Source organism: Pongo pygmaeus, chromosome 7, assembly GCF_028885625.2.
Source record: "Pongo pygmaeus isolate AG05252 chromosome 7, NHGRI_mPonPyg2-v2.0_pri, whole genome shotgun sequence".
Classification (NCBI taxonomy): domain Eukaryota; kingdom Metazoa; phylum Chordata; class Mammalia; order Primates; family Hominidae; genus Pongo; species Pongo pygmaeus.
The window spans coordinates 135,577,052-135,596,989 of NC_072380.2; the positions used below are offsets into that span (position 1 = coordinate 135,577,052).

At 47.9% G+C, this 19,938-nt stretch overlaps 1 protein-coding gene across 8 annotated transcripts in view; it reads left to right on the forward strand.

Moving 5' to 3' along the window:
* The window catches only part of ZHX2 (zinc fingers and homeoboxes 2), a 197,353-nt gene that overhangs the window by 8,623 nt on the left and 168,792 nt on the right, over positions 1 to 19,938 (forward strand). For 2 of the 8 annotated variants that reach the window (XM_063669047.1, XM_063669044.1), the window contains 2 exons: positions 9,826 to 9,927; positions 13,536 to 13,884. The exons of the other annotated variants lie outside the window; for them this stretch is intronic. The gene's annotated coding sequence lies outside the window, so the exon portion shown is untranslated. The remainder of the gene's footprint in view (positions 1 to 9,825; positions 9,928 to 13,535; positions 13,885 to 19,938) is intronic. 8 annotated transcript variants of the gene reach the window in all.

Here is a 19,938-nt window from a genome sequence, read left to right on the forward strand (position 1 = left end):
CTGTCTCAAAATAATAAAAAATAAAAAAAGATGGGAAACGAAAGCTCAGAGGGGTTAAGTACTTATTCAAGGTCACAGAAAGAAGGTAGCAAAGACAAAATTCAAACTCAGCTCAGTCTGATTCCAGAGCTTTCTGATGTTGTATGTAAGTCTTCTGGAGGCCTGGCCCACATCAGCCTGGAAGAGGTGTGAGGAGAAGGGACGGTTTTAGATCGTGCTTTGGGATAGTCTGATTGCTTTTCTGATAAGGGGCATAGGGGTGCATGCCTTCCTGCATGAGTGTGCGTGCACGTGTGCGCATGAGAGTTTAGTCAAAACAGGAGAGAATTACAAATCCGCATCTGTTATCTACAGCTCCCCCAAACCACCCCTCCTCAAAAAGAGGCCATTGTAAAGCCTCTATCAGTGTCTCCAAGAGAACATTCTCCAGGGGCATTGCGCCCTCCGCCCTCTCCTCCCCGGATCTGGAGGGAAGGAATCCCTGTGGGCTGAAAGCTGCAAAGTTGGAGCCGGAGGAGAATCTGGGTGCTCCTTTCAGGATGCAGAGTGGCCTCGCCAGCCAATGGGGGAAGGGGGTGGAGGAAGCAGGCGGAGGGAGGGTGGAGAATGGCTGTGTTGCTGTTTTTATACAATAAAAGAGGATCATTGTAATTGGGAGCCTTTGAATCATAACACGTCTGCCTATGGCTCTCCCCAGCTGCAGAGCCATTTAGTTAAATAGCGCACAGAAAACTCCTTTCAGCTGATATTACATTCCCGCTGTTCTTAAAATATGAGACTGGGCTGAATTGCTCTAAGGACAAAGCCATCTCAGGCGCCCCCCCTCCACCCCCCAGCCCCTGGGTGTACCCAGAACCCCCCAGGGATCTCCATAGCCTACAGAGGAGGAAGTTTAGAACTTATTTTCATTTGCATGGCACCCTGTCTTTTTGAAAATGGATTGAGATATTTGCACACAGCCTGGTCAGAGCTGGATGTCATGGTGAAGTTGTTTGTGGCAATGGTGGTCTGGAGGGAGTAGGGAGAGGCCAGGAGGCCAGGAGGCCAGCACTGGCGGTGATGGGGTGTGCCTTTGCTTTTGTGTAGGGGAGGTAGAGAGGTAGATAATGCGGGGATGTGAACTGACAGATAGAAGCTGGAGAAAGAGACTGCCCTCTGGCCAAGACATTTAGGGGAAAAGATGGGTTCCAGGCAGGAGAGGATTGAAGCACCAGCTCTTCCCTAAGCTCTCCTAATAGAGAACTCTGCGGTTTCATTATCTTGTAGAACTGCCTGTTAATTTCTTCTGGGGAACTTTGTGTTAGAGAATTGATTCTGAGTATATGGTGAATTTGTGCCAGAGACGCGTAGTCCAGGAGAGCCCGAAGACTTCACATTGTTTCCAAGAACCAGAGCTCTTGAGCAGAAAGAGCCACAGAACGGAAACGGTCTTGATCGCTTCACAGTTAATGGTAAACATTCCAAAGAACGGAGAACTTGCATTCGACAGTGTGAACTTGGACAGTGCCTGACTTTGGCACTTTTAGAATAGGATTTATGGATTTCCTGGTACAGGATGTATAATGTCCTCTGGAATCACTGAAAGAGGATTTTGAGAGGATGAGTCTAATAGCAACTTGGTACATTGGTAGGATCCAGGAATGCTCTAGCTGAAAAAAAATTTAGGGCTCAAATAGCCCAGCTTGAGGAAACTGAGGCCTGGAAAGGTAAGATAATTGGCCCAAGGTTATACAGTCCTATGGCCATGTATTATTTTTCTTCTTCTCTGCAGTCTAACTAAGGCCCTTTTGTTTCCTCGGCCGGCCAGCCAGCTCATCACAGCACCTTCCCTCCCCGCTTCGATTCCTCTTTCCAGTCAGCACTCACTGAGCACCTGCCAGAGGAAGAAAACAATGCTCCTGCCTTCAGGAAGGTCACAGTCATTGGCACTTAGCTACAACATCTGCTGCCCATTGTCATGCTAGCCCTCACTGACATCACAGGCACAAATCTACATTCATTTTGTGGGTGTGCTCGGACAATCCTAAGAGAGGTTGGGATTCTGTTTTGTTTTTTGTTGTTGTTGTTATTTTTGAGACGGAGTCTCACTCTGTTACCCAGGCTGGAGTGCAATGGCGTGATCTCAGCTCACTGCAACCTCCGCCTCCTGGGTTCAAGCAATTCTCCTGCCTCACTCTCCCAAGTAGCTGGGACTACAGGTGCGCGCCACCATGCCCGGCTAATTTTTGTATTTTTAGTAGAGACGGGGTTTCACCATGTTGGCCAGGCTGGTCTCGAGCTCCTGACCTCAAGCGATCCTCCCATCTTGACCTCACAAAATGCTGGGATTACAGGCATGAGCCACCGTGCCTAGCCTGATGTTCAGATTCTGTTATCCCCATTTAACAGACAAGAAAGTACAAAGTGGAGAAGTCCTTTATCCAAGAGTTCTGGAAGCCAGGCAGGCTTGTGCCACACCTGATGTTCATCAAGCCTGGGCACATTTAACCCCTCCTGCCCTCCATGCACCTGTGGCTCCAGCAAAAGGGCTGTGGCCCCTCCTCCACGGATTAGAACCTGTGGCTGAGCCACAGTCCAGCACGGAGGATAACAGCAAGGATGGGTGTGCATTCAGGGTCTTCCTCTGCCAACAATCTTCCTCACCCATGATTTTCCCCAATTTATTGGATGCTCCAAATATCCTCACACTGTAGCCCATGTCATTTGCACAGCAACCCTACGGAGTAGATAATACGAAGGTCAGAGCCAGAACTCAACACAGATCTTTGGAATCCAAGACTTGAAGAGTTTCACCCACATCAGGCTGGTGCCTGCAGCAGCCGCTGCAGCCAGAGTAGCTGATTGGGAGACCTGTGTGGGCACGGGCAGGTCACTTAGAGACACAGGATCTCGGGTGACTGCCCACTTTAGTTCCCCAAAGTCCCCCTAAAAATAAAGGCACTTCAAGGGAATTTAGACAACCTTTAAGTCCTTTAAGTGAGCAACAGATACTTATCTGAGCATAATAATAAGTGTTAAGATGATGTATAGGGGCTGGGCGCGGTGGCTCACGCCTGTAATCCTAGCACTTTGGGAGGCCGAGGCCGGTAGATCACCTGAGGTCAAGAGTTCAAGACCAGCTTGACCAACATGATGAAACCCCGTCTCTACCAAAAATACAAAAATTAGCTGGGCGTGGTGGCACATGCCTCTAATCCCAGCTACTTGGGAGGCTGAGGCAGGAGAATTGCTTGAACCTGGGAGGTGGAGGTTGCAGTGAGCCGAGATCATGCCACTGCACTCCAGCCTGGGCAACAGAGTGAGACTCCATCTCATAAAAAAAAAAGATGATGTATAGGATACTCTCAGGCATTGTGCAATGCTGTGCCATAGGTATTATCAGTAGCCCTATTTTCTAAAATAGCATTATGGAAATATAACTTACATACCCAAGTGTCACCCACTTTAAGTGTACAATTTACTGACTTTTAGTATATTTACAAAATTATGCAACCATTACCACAATGTGACTTTAGAACATTTTTATCAACCCAGAAAGAGACCCTGTGTACCCATTAGCAGTCACTCTCCATTCCCTTCTTCCACTCCCCACCCACCTTAGCCCAAGCCCTACACAGCCACTAATCTACTTGCTGTCTCTGTAGGTTTGCCTTTTCTGGACATTTTATATAGGTGAAATCATACACCATGTGGTCTTTTGTCTGGCTTCTCTTCTTTCCCTTTTGAGGTTCATCCACATTGTAGCATGTATTAGTATTTTGTTTCCTTTTATATCCTGTTGTGTGGATATACCACATTTTGTTAGCCATTCATCAGTTGATAGACAATCGAGTTGTTTCTGCTTTATGGTGATTATGATGCTGCTGCTGTGAACATTCGTATACAAGTCTTTGTTTAGAGATGTGTTTTCATTTCTCTCGGGTAGATACCCAGGAGTGGAATTGCTGGGTCGTATGGTAACTCTATGTTTAACTTTTTGAGAAACTGCCAAACAGTTCCCCAAAGTGGATGCATCATTTTTATGTTCCCATCAGCAGAGTATGAGAGAGTTCTGATTTTGCTGCATCTCTGTCCACCCTTTGTATTGTCATTAGCCCCATTTTACAGGTGAGGGGGAACTGAGGCACAGAGAAGGGAGGGTCCCATGGCTAGGGTGGAGGAGCAAGACACACACACATGCCTGGTCATTGGACTACCCAGGGCCAGGACTAAAGGAAAGCAAATGAGGTACCCAGTGTGCAAGATTTAAGGTGGCACCCACTGTCTGGTTCATACAAGTGCAGGGTGGCACCTGAGAGTGTGTCCTTAAATTTTGCTTCCTGGGTACCTGATTTGCAGCATACCTCACCCTGGTGCAGGCCCTGCCACCACCCAGCTCCTAGTGTATAGGGCACTGTGCTCACTGTTGTGGGGGTGAACACAGAGATGGCCACACTGCTGCCCCTTCCCTGGAGGTACTCAGTGTGGCTGGAGAACCCAGGCATCTGCAGCCCCCACAGCTAGCCTGGCTGGACTTGCAGAGCCTGAATCGCTGCTCACGGGGTTGCTGTGAGAATTACAGGGGATCATAGCTGTGAAGCATTTAGCACAGTGCCTGGCACCTAGGCATGCCCTAGAAGTTCTGGCTGGTGTCATTGTTGTCATTGGCATATGTCTGACCTTACCTCCTGTGAGGATACCTCTAAGTCCCTATAGGTTGAGGGACATCCATGAAAGGAGAGGCCATCACCCAGGGACCAGGAAGTGGCCCGGGATGAAGGAAACTGGACATCCAGGCCCTCCTCAGCCCCACTGATCCTGACCTGGGCATCATAAGTCCCAGCCACAGAGCCCAGCACTGGCTCCAGTTGAGCTTAGGGGTTCTGCTCTGGGCTGTAGACACTCCATGCCTGGCTCTGTTATCTCCAAAGCCAGAGTGCATTGCCGTGCTCCCCACACATGAGAAAACACCTGCCGGATGATACTTGGGGCAGCCATGGTGAGCCAAGTAGGGGCCCTATCATGGCCTTTTTTGTAACCAGCTTAGTCTGCTGGTCTTCAAGGGTTCAGTTCAGGGAAGGGAGCACTAACTGATCTGTTGTAGGAGATTTGGGAAATCAACTTTGAGAATTCTAGATGAATAACAGATGTGTTGGTTACAAAAATGATAGAAATGATGAGAGCCTTCTTTCCAGTTTGGTCAAAGCCTACGTAGATTCTACACATGGCTCAAATGGATTAACCCCTCTTAATCGCAGAAGCTTGGGGGGCCCTGCCTCTGGGAAAGACAGCTTTCTGTGAGGGCCATGGGACCAATGGCATCAGACCTCCTACTGCCACTCTCCCCAGCCCTGTGCACACACCATGTCCTGGCACCCGCCTGCTGGCACACCCTGAGTGTGGGCCATCTGTGCTGTAGGGTCCCCTGTTGGGAGATACCTTTTGTCTTATGCTATCCACCAGTCATCGTACATGTGGTGCCATGATGAGTCCTTGAGTTTGCTGAACTCTGGAGCTTTATGCTTTGATTCTCACCTCCGTACCCTGACCCCCTGCCACCTGAGCACCTGAATACCCAGCTTTCACTGAGTGGTTGCTCAATAAATAGTTGTTATATTGATACACAGAATTCAAGAAAAGAGAGTCTGGGTATGTTGAAATAGGAGTGTGACATCATGTTGGTCCTAACTGCACGAAAGTGAATGGAAAGTCTTCCAGAGTTGACTTTTTTTTCCATCTGTTTTCTTTTTTTTTTTTTTTCTAACAAGAGGGAAGGAGGAAGTCTTATTGGAAGGAATACATGTTGTGTCATCTGTCACCAATCTCTCCCTTCCTCCACGCCACTGAGGTTCTAAAATACCAAATTTGTTCATGTGTCACTAACTGCCTAAAAACCTCTCCTGGTCACTGCTTTCCTAGGGGTCAGAAACCCAAACGCTTTCAAGAGTTTTGCAGGTAGCATAAAAGAGTGACGGGGTCAAGTGTAGAATAGTAGGAAGCAGTGGGAGTGGGTCAGACTAGAGAGCATATCTCCAGTCTAAAGATATTTAGATTTTTTAATGGACTCTCCAGTCCACTACAGACTGCCAGTTGTAATTTCTGACCCATAGGATCAAGTCCAAATTCCTGACCCTGGCATGGTGGCTCTTTGAGAGCTGAGCTCTACCCACCAGGCACATTTTGCTCTAAAGCCTTCCACTTCTTCCACATACCCCACACTTCAGTCATATCAGACTGACCCCTGAACCCCAAATGCACTGTCCTCTCTCCCGTTTCATTCTTTCTCTTAAGAAAGACTCCTGTAGTTCCTTCTTCCCAGAAAGACTATCCCCAAGTTTAGCAAAACCTACTTTTTTCTACTCTAGAGATATTTGTTCTCTCCTCTAAGAGGCCAGTGTGCCATGGAAATAACCTGTTAGAAATCTTAGCTGATGGATTTTTATCTGTTTGTACATCTGCATCCCTGAAATACTATGAGCCACTCCTCCACCCCAAGGGAAAGCTTCCTGTTTGTATCTGTGTTCCCAGCACCAGCACAGGGCTGGCCCACTTCATAGGCTCAAAATTAATGTCTGTGGAATGACTGGATGGTTATATGAATGAGGAAGTGGCTCTGTCACTACAGCCTATAGGGAGTTCTATGCTCCTGGGTTGGCACAGGTGCAGAATGAGTTGCTGCTCGCTGCTGCCCCTGGTGGCAGGTCATTGCCACAGCCTGGAAGGACTGTCACTGGACTATTTTGTAACAGGAAGCGGTCAAGGCAGTGTCTATCCCGTGCCAGCTTTGTCCCAAGTTCAGGCGCTTTTGGCCTATCTTGGCCAACCTACCTGCTTCCCTGGCCTAGCCCTGCTCCCTTGTCTGTAAGACACCTGGCCTCTGGGTGCAAGCTGGGTCCACTTCCTCCCTTGGGCCTGGCCTTATCCCTTGTTTTCTCTTGGGAGCACCATCTCCACCTTCCTTTGTGACACACAGAGCAATATCACAGCTGTCCTTGCAGGATCTTTCTGGTACTTCCAATAGTAAACTTTTTTTTTTTTGATAGAGTCTGAACTTGAGACCAAATGCTATTTCATGGTAGTAGGAAGGCAGGATGTAAATGTGTTAAGTGTCAGCCATTGAACCAAGCATGTTGTATACTATACCTTGTTTTATATTATTTAATCCCAACTACCCCCTTTGGTAGAAATTTTTATACTCATTTTACATATGAGGAAATTGAGGCTTCAAAGAAATGAACTTGCCTGAGTTACACAGTAAAAGGCAGGGCTGGGATTTGAAGCCAGGTCTGAGTGACATCTGATCCCATATACTTGCCCTGTCACAGTGCTGGACTGTTATGTAAAGGACATAAAGATTCTGTGTTAAGGCCAGGCGCAATGGCTCACGCCTGTAATCCCAGCAGGAGGCCAGAGCAGGCAGATCACCTGAGGTCAGGAGTTTGAGACCAGCCTGGCCAACATGATGAAACCCTGTCTCTACTAAAAATACAAAAATTAGCTGGGCATGGAGGCAGCCGCCTGTAATCCCAGCTACTTGGGAGGCTGAGGCAGGAGAATCGCTTGAACCCAGGGGGCAGAGGCTGCAGTGAGCTGAGATCGTACCACTGCACTCCAGCCTGCACAATGGAGCGAGACTCCATCTCAAAAAAAAAAAAAGAATAAGTCCTTAGCAAGTAGGATATGTAGACAATGGCCCTGTCTTCCCCACTAGAGTTTAAGATTTTGCTTATGAGAGACCGCACAACAGGAACTAGTAACAGCAGCATCTTTTTCCTTTCCCTTTGGAGGCACTCCTTGGCACTAACACAGCCTCTCATCCTCAAGACGCTGTCCTCTTGCAGTTTTGTCACCAGTGGGATGGTGGGATTATTAAGATTACCAAATCTTAATAATCTTAGTGTGCCATCTTGTGTAATAGGAAAATGGGCTTAGGATTCCGGTCTAATATTTGTGTGTGCACACGCCCATGCTTAAGTAATAGAATAGCAGACCATTCTGTAACAACTGTGTGTAGGGGAGAAAACCTAGTTTCCTTTCTTTCCCTTTTTAGGTTCTTTGTGGAAACGCTCTCCTGAAAACAAAAGTCAGATTAACAGAAGACAAACAACCAAACGTTTATTAATGCGTGCTCTGCCCATCACATGGGAGAGGCCTTAGTTTAAAAGTATTTCTTTCTCAATGTGGTGGCTTAGGGACCTTGCTTAAATAGTATTTTAACAAAGGGCCATAAATCCTATATAGTGACAAGACAAAGAAGAGAGCAGTTCCAGTCTTTGAAAAAGCGGGAAAATGTGGGAAGACAGTAAAATCTGTTCCCAGATTCCTCGGGTGCCTGCTGGTGCCTCCTTTGGTCTGCTAAATCCGTGCTGTCTCCAGTAAGGAAAGATTTGGGTCCTCCCATCAGGCAGATGCAGGCTGGGCACAGGGGTCCTTGGCATTGTCAATGTCTTTCACTTAACGATCCTCAATAGTTTGGAGAAAAGTATTTTGGTTTCCTTCAGGTGCAGGAAACCTCTGGGATAGGCATTGGATGAGATATGTGAGTAATCAGGTTAGGCTAAGCTATGATACAGTGACAGGTAAACCCCGATATCCCAGTGGCTTCATAAGGCAGAGTTTATTTCTTCCTTTCATGAAGTCCACTGAAGGACTACAGCTCTGTAAGGCAGCTTTCCTCCAAGCTGTGACTTGGGGATCCACGCTGCTAAAATTTTGTAGCCACTTCATTTGAAACAACTGGCTTTCAGGCTGCTGGAGGAGAGGAAGAGAAAAGGAAAGGGGTACGTACCCGCTTTCTAAAGTTGCCACTTCTGCTCACACAACCCTGCATAGCTGCAAGGAGCCTGGAGACTGTGGGGGAAGCACATGACCATCGGGCCAGTAGTGCCTGTTTCTTCCCAGAGAACCCTGGGCTGGCTGTGCTGCTTCAGCAAGGATTGTGCCTTGTTTTCTCTTCCGCTCAGCAAGGCAACCAGTTTCCCTTTTACCTCGAACAGGATTCCTGAATCCAGGCCCACAAAGAGTTTCGGGGCAAAGCCCAGACCTGAACAGAAGCTTCCAGACACTTAGTCCAGTGCCGTCTTTGACGCTAAGGACCGCGCTCAATTGTCCCTCCCAACGGGATGTGGAGGAGCAGTCCTGGGCTCTGAACGGCCACCCAGACATTAAAAAAAAAAATTTCTTTTGCAGCCTATTTGCCTTTCTTACATTTTGTAGGATACCATTACAATTTGGTTTTACATTGAGCATCCAGTCTGGCGTAAAGAAAATTAACATTTAATGAGCCTCTAATTACTGCCAGCACTAATGATACTGAGCATAACAATAGTCACGCTAATGGCTGACAGTTACCAGGAGGGTTCAGCGTGCCAGGCTGATTCTCAGAACTGCACGGATTAATTAATCTGCATACTCCACCCAGCTCCTCTGGGAGGGAGCCCCTGTTGTTCTCCTCCTCAGAGAGGCCTGATTATCTCTATGGAATAGAAAAGGAAACTGAGGCTCAGAGAGGTGAAGCAACGCAGTGAGGAAGGGGCAGAGCCAGACCGGTCTAGCTGATTCTAAACCCAGCACTGGAGGGTGCGAGTATGTTGGGGGATACAGAAAAGGCCAGCGCTTGAAAGCTTTCTGGGTATTCTGCTACGCCTATACATTCGAGGAATATCAGAAGTATTAGGGATGCCGGACACTTTGTTCATTCTTGCAGGAAATATTCGAGCCCCTGCTATGTGTCAGGCACCATGCTGATCAGGAGGGACCCTACAGTGCTGAGGGAGATAGTGCATTCAGTTTAGACTTGTTTATTCTCCATTGAAGTTCCCTGATTTTTAAAAATATCATTTAAAGGTAGCTGCAGAATGTTGATCTCACATCCTGCCAGGGAATGGTGGTGCATTGGAATTTTGGCTCTGAATACATTGCATGAGGCAGATGGACTCAGCTCAAAAGGTAAGGACCCGGCTGAACACGGTGGCTTACACCTGTAATCTCAGCACTTTGGGAGGGTGAGGCCGACAGATCACTGGAGGTCAAGAGTTCGAGACCATCCTGGCCAAACCTGTCTCTACTAAAAATATGAAAATTAGCTGGGCGTGGTAGTGTGCACCTCTAGTCCCAGCTACTCGGGAGGCTGAGGCAGGAGAATCACTTGAACTCGGGAGGCAGAGGTTGCAGTGAGTGGAGGTTGCAGTGAGCTGAGATGGTGCCACTGCACTCCAGCCTGGGGACAGAGCGAGACTGTCTCAAAAAAAAAAAAAAGAAAAAAAGAAAGAAAAGTAAGGACCCTCTTCAACCAACTGACCCTGTGATTAACCATCCAAGCATTTGTTGGTTACCAATTTTGCACTAGTTCCTGTGTTGAACAGTCAGCCAACCACTATGAAAGCCAACATTTGAATCACCTAGTCCAATCCCCTGGGGCTTTATAAGAGAGGCAATGGAGGCCCTCTCTAGGCTGTGAATTGCCCAGGATTCCTCTGCTACTTTAAAATGTGCCCGTGTTAAAGCTCGCTCCAGAACAACAAACCATACCCGTGACACAAACAGCACTGCCCCCTCCTCTACACTTACACGAAGGAGCGAGCATGACAGAATGTTTCACCACTCCCAGCCCTTTTGATCATAAGCCTCTTCTTTTGATCCTGATCACCACCTACAGTGTGCAGGGCAAGAGAGTCAGCCAAGCCTCATCTCCCCACGCAGCTGCAAGGTTTGAGGGCAGTGGGTTAGGCAGTGGCATCTCTTCCCTCCATCACGAGAAAGAAAATGACACACACAAGATCAAACGCTAAGTAGCCATGGAACCTGGGCTAGCACCCTTTGTTTTTGGCTTGTGCACCACAATTTTTTTTTCTTTTTGCATTTTTTTTAGTATTAGAATTTCATCCAAGGTTCTCTGACAAAGCTAATCATTTAAAATTGGTGGTGGTGGGGAGGTGAAAATGGGGGAGATAAGAATCCAGAGAAGTCGTCTATTAAATATCTTTTTGGTGAACTCCAACTTTCTTTTTTAGCTTATGTTTTAAATTCTGGAATTTTGTTCCCAGAAAATAATGCTGTGACTTGATTATCTCCATGGAGTAGAGGACTTGGTTATAGCTCTTAGCCCGCTGATAATCCATGGAGGAAGGCTGAGGGCTCAACCTCTGTGACTGAGGAGCTCCTGGGCTAGGTGACCTGGCAGCATCCTGATGTCCAGGAAGCATCCTTTTTTCCCAGATTCTGGAGGAGAGTCCTGTCCACCTGACTCTCAGCCCTTCGCCTTTGCTTTGTAGGAGTAATGGGCATTTACATTTACATTTTCTTTTCTTTTCTTTTTCTTTTTCTTTTAGTTTTCTTTTTTTTTTTGAGATGGAGTTTTGCTCTTGTTGCCCAGGCTGGGGGGCAGTGGTGTGACATTAGCTCACTGCAACCTCCACCTCCCAAACGATTCTCCTGCCTCAGCCTCCCAAGTAGCTGGGATTACAGGCATGCGCCACCACACCCGGCTGATTTTGTATTTTTAGTAGAGACAGGGTTTCACATGTTGATCAGGCTGGTCTCAGACTCCTGACCTCAAGTGATCTGCCTGCCTCAGCTTCCCAAAGTGCTAGGATTATAGGTGTGAGCCACCGCGCCTGGCCTAAATTTATTTTTGAGAGAAGAAAATGCTTTTTGCTCCCTCCTAGCTCATCTGGTACAGCAGGAGTCAGCTTGTCCTGCAGTTCAGATGGCCTTGATGGCAGAAGACACCAGTCACCATTATGACCCTTTCATCCCAGCCCCCATCCCATCCTGCCCTCTTCCCATGTCCTGGGTTCACATAGTAGCTATAGCCAGCGTCATGGTCGTCCCTAGTGTTTCTGCTGTGAGGTGCCCCCGCAAGGAAGCTGGTGCGATGCCTGCAAACCCTGGCTTCTGCAAAGACTGGAAGGGAGTATCTGTGTCCTGGACAGCATAGTGGAGCCCCCGAGCTGTAGCGGCCACCCCTTGTGCAGAGTAGGTGCTCAATAAATACCTGTGGAATTTCTGAGCCAGGCAGTGTTGATGGACCCACAGTGACACTTATCCAGGACGCAAGCACTTGGAGACTTGGCACATTGGGAATTTGTCCTGGCAACTGATGAAACATCTTTGCAACATGTGTTATCAGTAACCCTAAATTCTGGTTAACAGCGAGTGCTTGATTTAATCATAAGAATAGCTGTGGTCACTGAAAAGCCATGTATTTTCCCAAGGCGGGGGGCAGAGAGAGAGAGAGAGAGAGAGGATGCAGAAGCAGAAGCTAAAGAACAAAGAACGTTTTTCTTCTTTCAAAACCATGTGGGGAGCTTGCCTGAAAGAGTTGTCAAAACAAAACCTACAACTGGAGTTATGGCTTGTGTAGACAGGTGCGCGTGCACGCAAACATACAAACACACAGAGCCAAAACATGGCACAGCTCAAAAATTAAATATTTGTTAGCCTTTTGCTTGACAGTATATGGTGTTTATGTATAACTTTAACAGCGTAAAAGGCACATGAAAGCTGGTGATCAGTTTTGTAAGTTCCAAGTTGCAGACACTCAACTCTGCAAATCAAGGCTTTCGATGAGTGAAGAGGCTATACATTTTCTGTAGTGTTTGGCGGTTTAAAATAACCCGTGAAAAAATTCGTAATTCTAGGTTCGCAGAAAGAGACCATTTATTGCTAATTACCTACTTCATTATAAGTATCTGTAATAAAATTCTCAGGGCATATTGGGCAAATTTTCATTTTAATAAAATAATTACTTAAGTAAACATATTCCTGCAAATTTCCCATAATGACTCTTTCTGTGACATGCAGTTTCATAAGTTAGGACTTGACAACTGTCCTCACGAACAGGATTTTGACATGAGCTTATATCTGAGGACCCTGGGAACACAGGGGGATGTTTTCCTTTCAGAAGATGAGTCAAGAGATTAAGGGGCCCGACACGGTGGCTCACATCTTTAGTCTCAGCATTTTGGGAGGCCGAGGTGGAGGGACTGCTTTGAGTGCTCAGCAGTTTGAGACTAGCCTGGGCAACATAGTGAAATGCCATCTCTACAAAAAAAAAAAAAAAATGCCAGGCTTGGTAGCACACACATATGGTCCCAGCTACTTGGGAGGCTGAGGTGGGAGGATCACTTGAGTTTGGGAAGTAAAGGCTGCAGTGAACCGTGATTGCACCGCTGCACTCCAGCCCAGGCCACAGAGTGAGACCTCATCTCCAAAACAAAAAGAGATTAAAGAGGCAGAGACATTTCGTAATATCCTCCCTTGCCCTAAACGCACATCTGGAGGAAGATGACTGCCAGTTCCGGACACTCTGGCTTTCTGTTTGGATGCGTTGACTTAGAACTTTTCTTTGATACTGGAATAAGTATGAGGCCTGAGAGAAATTCCATATGCAGACAGGGGTCAGGAGACCTGGGATCACCCTGCCCAGCCACCCACGGCTGCTGACTTTGGGTGGGTCATTTATCCCCTCTGTGGCCTCAGTTTCCCCACTTAGAAAGTGGAGGTGGCTGTACAGTTCCTGGAGTCATCCTTTTTTTTTTTTTTTTTTTTGACAGAGTCTCACTCTGTCATCCAGGCTGGAGCGCAGCGGCACAATCTCAGCTCACTACAGCCTCCGTCTCCTTGGTTCCAGCAATTATCCTGCCTCAGCTTCCCAAGTAGCTGGGATTACAGGTGTGCACCACCACGCCCGGCTAATTTTTATTTTTTTAATAGAAATGGGTTTTCACCATATTGGCCAGGCTGGTCTCGAACTCCTGGCCTCCAGTGATCCACCCACCTCGGCCTCCCAAAGTGCTGGGATTAGAGGCGTGAGCCACCATGCCCGGCTTCAAGTCACTTTTCTTCTCAGCAGTCTGCAGCTGGGTTCACTCTGCCCATCCCCAGGTACCAGGGTTCCTGCAGGTAAGACCTGTTGCTGTCAGAGGCCCGAGGCTGCCCTAGCTCCCTTGCATAGCCTGTTGATTCAGGCCTTTCTGGACCTTGTATGTAAGGACTTGCCTTTCCACCCAGATTGCCCCCACAGAACTGTCATGACGTTTCCGTGGAAAGCCCACATGGTGTTGAGCAAGCAGGCTGCCTGCATGGCCCCTGCTAGTCCAAGCTAGGGGATACCAAGGCAGTGGGTCTGCAACTGATTTACAGGGAAGGTTCAGGAAAGGGAAAGAGAAAGGGGACAGGGGAGCAGGGCAGGAGATGTGTTCTGGGTCCCAGCACCTGGCTGGTAAAGTGAATGGGTTGTGTCCGTGATGGGGGCAAGGCCGGCAGGGGCTGCCCTTCCACCCTTCTCTGGGATAGTGTGTTTATTTACTGCTCTGGGCATCCCTATTTATCTTGGGAAGTCACTTTTTCCAGGGCTGGAGGAGGCTGACAGGCTGTCGCCCGAGAATGCTCCCCTGCATCCCACCGCCCCCACTCCCACCCCGCCCCGCCCCGCCCCCAGTTAGAGCTCTAGAGGACCAGCGGGTGGCAGCAGGAGATGTTTTTGGAAATAAGGAAGAAGTACCCCTACAGGTGGTGCTGGTGGCGAGGTCTGAGTGGTCAACCCCAATTGAAACTCCCTCCCCATCCCCTGTTCCTGTTCTGAGCCTGGAACGAGGGTGGGGACTCAAGTGAAAGCAGCAAAGCAAACGCAGCCAGATTTCCCCCTCCCTCTCCCCACCCTACCCCTAACAAACAGCCCCCACTGAGGTAGTAGTGGTGTGAGCCAGGCTTGGCAGTGTCACTACGTGGCACCTTTTCGTTAGGGACCATGATGGTGGCCCTGGCCCCACCTCGGACGTGCCACTCCCTGTTGCTCCTCCTGCAGGCTTTCACTGGTGGAGTCCATGTCTTGCCTCTTCAGTGTCAGGTCTCCTGTCACCTCCACCAAGACGCCTTCTCTGAAGCACACCCTGCCTCCTCTCTAGACCAGGATTACTCTATCTCAGCCCGTTCTGGCCTGGATCATTCTTTCGTGAAGGGCTGTCCTGTGCATCATAGGGTATTTGGTAGCATCCCTGACCTCTGCCAGCTCCGTGCCAGCAGCACCTCCCCTCCAGCTGTGACAACCGAAACTGTCTCCAGATTTTGTCAAATGTGCCCTCAGGGATGAAACAGTCCCAATCTCCTCTTCCCCCATGGAGAACCCCTGGACTAAATCACACCCTCCGTTTTGTGTTCTTCACAGCCCTCTTCACTCTCTGAAATGGTCTTGTTTTTTTCTCTCTTGGTCCCAGTAGTTCTCCCCCTGGCAGCTCATTATCCTCACCTGAGCTTTTGAAACTCCCAATGCCCAGCCCCACCCCACATGATTAAATCAGAATCTCTGGAATATGGGTGCACATTAGAGATGTTTCCCAGGTGAGCCTGCTGGGCGGCCTGTTTGAGACTCACTGCTGTCTCCCCCCAGAGGAGAAGCCATTAGATGGAGGGCCAGGGCGGGCTTTGGTCAGTACATAGAATAGTGCCTGGTGCCTGGCAAGGACTCAGTACCATAAGATTCAATGAATGAACAAATACTGCAGAAAACCCATCATCACTGGTAGATGTTTGTAGGGATTCTTTCATTTTTGTCATTTATTTGTCCATTTATTTATATATTTATTTATTTTTTGAGACAGAGTCTTGCTGTCACCCGGGCTGCAGTGCAGTGGCACAATCTCGGCTTGCTGCAACCTCCGCCTCCTGGGTTCAAGTGATTCTCCTGCCTCAGCCTCCCAAGCAGCTGGGACCACAGGCGTGCACTACTGTGCCTGGCTAATTTTTGTATTTTTAGTAGAAATGGGGTTTCACCTTGTTGGTTAGGCTGGTCTCCAACTCCTGGCCTCAAATGATCCACCCACCTCGGCTTCCCAAAGTGCCGGGATTACAGGCGTAAGTCACCACGCCCGGCCCCATTTATTCAGTCATTCATTCAACAAACATTGATTAAGTGCTTGGTAAATGCCTGGTGTGGTGCTGAATGCTGGGGAGGCAAGGATAAGGAAAACCTGGCTCCTATCTTCTGGGAGTTTCCGGTCACCTGGGAGGCACATAGGCAGGTGCACAAGGTGGCCCGTATAGTGAAAGAATTGCTAGGCTGGAGGTATGCAAAAAGCAGTTAGAAAAGCTTATGTAGAATAAGCAAAAAGCTTATGTAGAATAAGCAGTGCCTGAAAAGACACAAGAAAGGAGCCCAGTCTCTCCCAGTGAGGTGTTTCACTTGCATTTTCACACTTGAACATCATCACAACTCTGCACCATTTCCCAGCTGAGGAAACTGAGGTTCTGGGAGATCACCTAACTCCCTTGGGGTTACCTGCTTATCTGTAGCCCAGCCTGGACTCAAACCCAGGTCTGTCTCGCTCAAAAGCCTGTATTCTTTCCAACACACAATGCGGTGTCCAGAGCTGAAACTAGAACACAGGGCCGTGGATTCCGTTGTGCACACAGCGGCCGCTCTGTTGCCTCAATACGTGCGTAGCATACACCCAGCCCCAGCCATCCCCCAGCTGTAGACTCAGTGTGTGTTCCTGCCCCTGGAAGGTTACCTCTGAAGTCCCTTCATCTAAACTCTTTCATTCTGTGACACTAAGAATCAGGCTGTCTTAGTTTGGGTTCCCCAGATGCAGACCCCTAGGCAAAGCTTCAAGTGCAAATAGTTGATGTGAGAAGCGAAGGAAGCTCGGGGTGGGGGTGGGGGTGGGGGTGGAGGTGCGGCAGCAAGTGAGATCTGGAGAGAAGGAAGCCAGGAAATAGAGCATTGTCAAGCAGGTGACCACAGTGGGGAGCTCTGGGTGCCAGCACAGATCACACACCTCAGTGCTGTTCCACCTGAGTATTGAGACGGGCATGGAACCTATTCACCAACTCCCATCAGTCACTGGCCATGGGCTGCTCCCTGAAGGGGCGTCATTCTCCCATACTTCAGGCCTGGTATGTAGGGAACAAAGTGGCCACTGAAAATCTGAGTGACCCCCTACCCCAGCAAGGAAACACAGGTACCGACAGTTAGAAGTGAGGCCAGTGTGCACTGAGGTGGGAACAACAGGGGGACATGGGCCAGCGCCATAGCATCTACTACAGACTAAAGGAACACCTCATGAAGATCTTTCTTTTTAAAAAGTTGTCAGTCCCACTTATGGAGCACCTGTTGTACACAGAGCTCCATGCCAGGTTTAAAAGTTCAAAATGAAACGTGAGAGCTTCTGTCCTAACGGAGCTGGCTGTCGTGGGTAGATTGCCAGAGCAGGCCCTTATAGGCATCATCTCTCTACAAACATCGACATCGAAATTTCTAAGTTGCATCTCCTCAGCCCAGCAGTTGTGGCTCCTCATCACTGGGACCGGGCCTCAGCTCTGTCATTACTCCTCCCTGTCCCCTGCCTCGAGTTCTCTGCTCTGGGATTTTTGAACTGCTTGTAGGTCCTGGAAAAAAAAGTCTTTCTCTCTTTCCCTCTTCCCTCTAAACCTTTGCATATTCCAGTTCGTCTACCTTGTTGCCAGAATAGTGCCCCATCTTTCTTGAGTCTGGTTAATATCACCTCCTCTGGGAAGCCTTCTCTAACTCCCATTCTCATCGCTAGTTCCGAGGTGAGCTTGGCCTTTGCACAGTTTCCTGTTCTTATTCCTATCAGATTAATCATCACACACACACACACACGACTGTAATTGCCTTTTTACTTACCTGCAAGCTTTCAGGAAATCAAGGATGAATGAGTCACTTTCGATGGCATTAAAGTAAGGCCTGGGAATGAAAGCTCAGCCTGAATCTGAAACTCAGCTTAACTACTTCCTAATTGTGGGGCTTAGGTTGAACTGTGTGCCTCAGTTTTTCTATCTGTAGAAATGGACCCAATAAGACTTCCTTTACAGGGGCATTTGTGGAGTTTCTTGGCCCCTACCCAGTAGAGCCACTAGAAAAACAAGAAGAAACCTGGGATCTGAGAAAGTCATCACAAGTTTTATAATCCAGAAAAGGAATGCATCTGCCCAGGTCAATTTGTATGCATTACAGAAAACTCATGAACACTGCCTAGAACATGGTGTGTGCAGTCACCAGAGTTAGGGTCCCAGCAGGAAAGAGATGGTACACACAGAGTAGCAAGGACTGAGTAAATGGAGGGCCTGATTACAGAGAGAGTGCAGGATTAAGCAAAGCCAGCAAGGGAAAGGGAAGCACCAGGCTCACAACAGCTGAAAGTCCAACCTCCCCTAGGCCTGAAGGTCAAGACGAAGGGTGGCCACCGAAACTCAAGCGAGGTGTGGTTGTAGGAGAGTGACTGTCCCATATGACACTGAAGAATAGTCATTTTACATGGCTGACATTTACCTTGTGCCAATTATGGCCAGGCATTATTCTAAGCACGGTAACTCATGTCAGCCTCATTTATGGAGTATTACTGTTTGCCCCATTTCACAGATGGGAAGCCTGAGGCACAGAAAGATAAAGTAATTTTCTCTAGGTGTGATAATAGGGGAGGAAGAGTGGGGACAGATACCCAGACCTTCCGTCCTTAGACCCTCTGATCTCATGCCAGTTCATCCCACTGGTAGAGCTCACTGGTAGAGGGTGGAGAGCGAGGATGTGCACTCAGACAATCCACACTGTGGAGAAGGGTGGACAGTGGAAGGGGCCCTTGGTGAGTGGGAGCTGCTATTTTCGCTGCAGCTGCTGCTGCTGTTGTCATTATTGGATCATCAAAGCCTGGGACAATGCCTGGCTCCTACTGGGCAGGCGCAGGTATTTTCCAATTGAATGAATGAACCATTGACCTATTAACCACAAATTATATCAACATCACTTGGGCCCTGAATAATGTATTTATTGAACAATGAAATTGAAAATATTATCCTTTTAAGCTTCTGGTAATGGAGGAAATGGTTCATTCCTAACAGTTTTAATAATATTACATATTTGTTGACTCAGGGAACTCTTTTTGACATTTATTCAGGATTTCCACACTGCATGGGAAGAAAAGCAAAAACACTGTAATCAGCGTTACAGGTAGAAATAGAAAAATAGAGTTTTCCTTTCAAATTGAAGTGTTAGGCACTTGGAGATAGCCTTTTACTTTAGACGGAGAATTTAACACTCTGCCTACAACCCACCTGACCAGGGATTTGTGGAAAACACATGTTATGTCCTGAGCACTGGGTCAGGAGTGGTGGGTGATGAGCAAAGAGCTTAGGACTGACCAAGGGTGTTGGAGGCCAGGCTGGCCACATACAAATCAGGAATAAGAACCGATGCTTACTGTGTGCTTTTATGTGCCAGGCCTTCTCCTGAGATATATAACCACCTTCTAGGGTGGATACTGCCATTAGACCCATTTTGCAGATAAACAAACCGAGGCACTGGGAGAATAAGTAATTTGCTCAAGGCCACCCAGGTGGTAAGTGGAAGACCCCTAACTCTAGACACTGTCTCTTAACTGCTGTGCTTACTCCCTCTTTATTAGAGAATGGTAGAGGTGAGGTCTCAGCTTTACCCCTTTTATTTTACAAATGAGGCTCAGAGAGAGATATTGCAACTTGTCCAAGGTCACCCAGCCTTATTGGGAGAGTTCAAATGGGCTTAGTGCCTGCTTCTAACTCTGAACCATCCTGTCACCTTGGGCAGGTCACTTACCTTTTTTCAGTTTATCTCCTCATCTATAAGATGGGGCTAATAATTATGCCTTTAAATATTTTTAAGAGATTAATGATCATTTCAGTCTTGACTCCACTTAGATGTGAGCACCAAATTTATATATATGTATGCCTCAGGTCAACTTCAGGGTTTTAAACAACAGCAATACTAGTGTATTAGCCCATTCTCATGCTGCTAATAAAGACATACCCAAGACTGGGTAATTTGTAAAGGAAAGAGGTTTCATTGACTCACAGTTTAGCATGGCTTGGGAGGCCTCAGGAAACTTACAATCATGGTGGAAGGGGAAGCAAACACGTCCTTCTTCACATGATGGCAGGAAGGAGAAGCGCCGAGCAAAAGGGGGA